The sequence below is a fragment of the Suncus etruscus genome, chromosome 11 (genome assembly GCF_024139225.1).
Source record: "Suncus etruscus isolate mSunEtr1 chromosome 11, mSunEtr1.pri.cur, whole genome shotgun sequence".
Lineage (NCBI taxonomy): Eukaryota > Metazoa > Chordata > Mammalia > Eulipotyphla > Soricidae > Suncus > Suncus etruscus.
The window spans coordinates 39203877-39206377 of NC_064858.1; the positions used below are offsets into that span (position 1 = coordinate 39203877).

The following is a 2501-nucleotide window of genomic DNA, read 5'->3' on the forward strand; positions in this document are numbered from 1 at the left end:
CTTTCTTTCTTTCTTTCTTTCTTTCTTTCTTTCTTTCTTTCTTTCTTTCTTTCTTTCTTTCTTTCTTTCTTTCTTTCTTTCTTTCTTTCTTTCTTTCTTTCCTTCCTTCCTTCCTTCCTTCCTTCCTTCCTTCTTCCTTCCTTCCTCCCTTCCTTCTTTCTCTCTCTCTCTCTCTCTCTCTTTCTTTCTCTCTCTTTCTTTCTTTCTTCTTTTTTTTTTTGAGTTGTACTCACAGGGCATCATTCTTAATTGGTGGAGATGCTCAAGCACCGCTGATTGCATTGAAACTAGAAATCACTGGTTGCACCAGAGAGCTTGGACAACTTAATTTGAGGCACAAATAGCAGAATTAACAAGTTTGTATGCGCATGTGGGTGGCACTGGAAATCTAACTCATGGTCTCACATTTTCAAGACAAGTATATTAGCCATCGATGAGCCATCTTGAAACAAAGCACCTAGCATTGCATTTTGATTGCTTACTTGTTTGTTTGGGAATCATAGCTGGCAATGACTGTAGTTTTGAAATTAATCTTCAATGTCATTTGTCTCAGCAGTGAGTCTTGAATATAGTTAATTGTGAAAATTACTCAACATCTTTTCTCCACACTTGGATTTTTATGTCTTTATTTCCTCCACCCAAGTTTAATTTCTACCCCTCTGACTCAATAGCATGCTTTTGTGGGTTTGAGAAAGAACTCAGCAGATTAGAACATATGCTTTATTTGAGGATTTAATTTGTTCAATTCAGTTTACAGTCATAGGTTCAATCCCTGCCACCGCACAATTCCCCCAAGAGCCACTGTGAGAGTCCTCAACACTGACAGGTGTGGGACTTTTTTTTTCTGATTGAAAAAAAGCAAACAAAACAAACAAAACACCTCTATTTTCCTGGCTGGGAAGATAAAAGTAAGAAGAACTTAGATCAACTTGGTTTCTAGTACCAAACCTAAAATGGATTTCCACAGACCAGGGCATTTCTTAGACTTCTTTCTCCTGGTCCTTTAAAGAAGATTTAGCCTGCCTGCTCTGGCAGCCACTCTGGATATAATCATGTGTCCTCCATATATCCTAGCTTTCAGGGGACCCACAAAACAGGCAATTTACTTAACAGACAATTCTCCTCACCTATCTACATTCTTCCTCACCAGAAGCATTTGTACTGCTGACCCAGGATTTAAGGGTTTTTCATACTGTCTGTGTACTTGTTATGGGGACATTCCCCAATGCATACAGAACTGTCCCTGTCCTTGCTACAGCCCTATTGTGAGCAATAACACCCATCTTCATCTCACACTGATAAGATGCTGAATGACTTAACCCACCAGTCACTCTGAGAAGAGTCCTTTGTCCTTCATAAATGACTGGTCGGGGGAGAGACAGAGGACTTAGAAGGGTTAAGGAGTCAGGGAAAACCATAGAAGAAGCAAAGGCACACTTCTCTGCTTACCCTGTCATCTGGTCTCCTTCATATAATTCTAACTGGGATGCCGTGACCTTCTGCCATCTGTTTTCTACCTTGGCAAAGTAAAGTGATAAAGCAGAAAAAAAGGTCATTTTATTTTCTTACTTAAAATTCATTGGCACCTCCCCCTTAGTTCCCTTAAGACAGTGCTTCTCAAATAGCGGGGTGCTCCCCCAGGCAGGGGCGAGGCTCCGTAGAGGGGGGCACGTTTGATCTCAGCAAACACTGTCATAACAAGCTAAGCCCTGTGTTTATGTCTCTGTATGGCTCTGGAGCTGAGAGTTGGCTGCGTCCTGCTTCAAACCCCGCTTCGAAAAGCTATGTATTGCAAAACGTGCTCATTGTAGCCATTAATCCAGACATCACGTCTGATGAAAAAATCAGCTCAAATTATTTTATATATTTTTGTTTTGCAGGTTAAAGTTTTTTTTTTTGTTTTGTTTTTTTGTCCCCCAATTCACAATACATACCCGGCAAGGGTCCTGTGTTGAGGTGTATATGGGGTGCCTTTACTGTACCTCCTCTTTCTATACAGCCAGTGTAAAGGACACAGCCTGTGGTAAGAATTGGGAGGCCTTATTTTATCTTTTATTTATTTTATTATTTTTTTTTTCTTCAGGGCAAACTAAAGTTGTTTTTTTTTTTTAAGTAAGAATTCATTTAAAGGACAAAATTGATTAACATAATGAGGTAAACTAATATAACATAATATAGTGACATAACATAACATATAATATAATTGATATAATAATAATACATGTAAGTCAAAGAAAGTTTCTGATTAAAAACACAATTTTTTTTTCCATAATGGCTTACATATCTTTCACTGTAGTATTTTGGGTACATATTCACATTGAATCAGGGGAATACCCATCACCTAATATGTCCTCTTCTCAATCAAAAATCAAATATACTGAAAATAGGCAGAGTCCTGTCTAGAGGCTTCCAACCTCAGTTTGAGAGAGGATGTGAAAAAAGTAATTAAAATACCACAACAATACACACACACAAAAAAAGTTTTTTTTAATAAAGATATT

At 38.0% G+C, this 2501-nt stretch overlaps 1 non-coding gene across 1 annotated transcript; it reads right to left on the minus strand.

Annotated features, from left to right (window-relative positions):
* Positions 1 to 1907: 1907 nt before the first annotated feature.
* Positions 1908 to 2040, minus strand: LOC126023200 (small nucleolar RNA SNORA51). The gene has a single exon (XR_007500404.1). It is a non-coding gene; the product is annotated as a small nucleolar RNA SNORA51 (small nucleolar RNA).
* Positions 2041 to 2501: the final 461 nt, after the last annotated feature.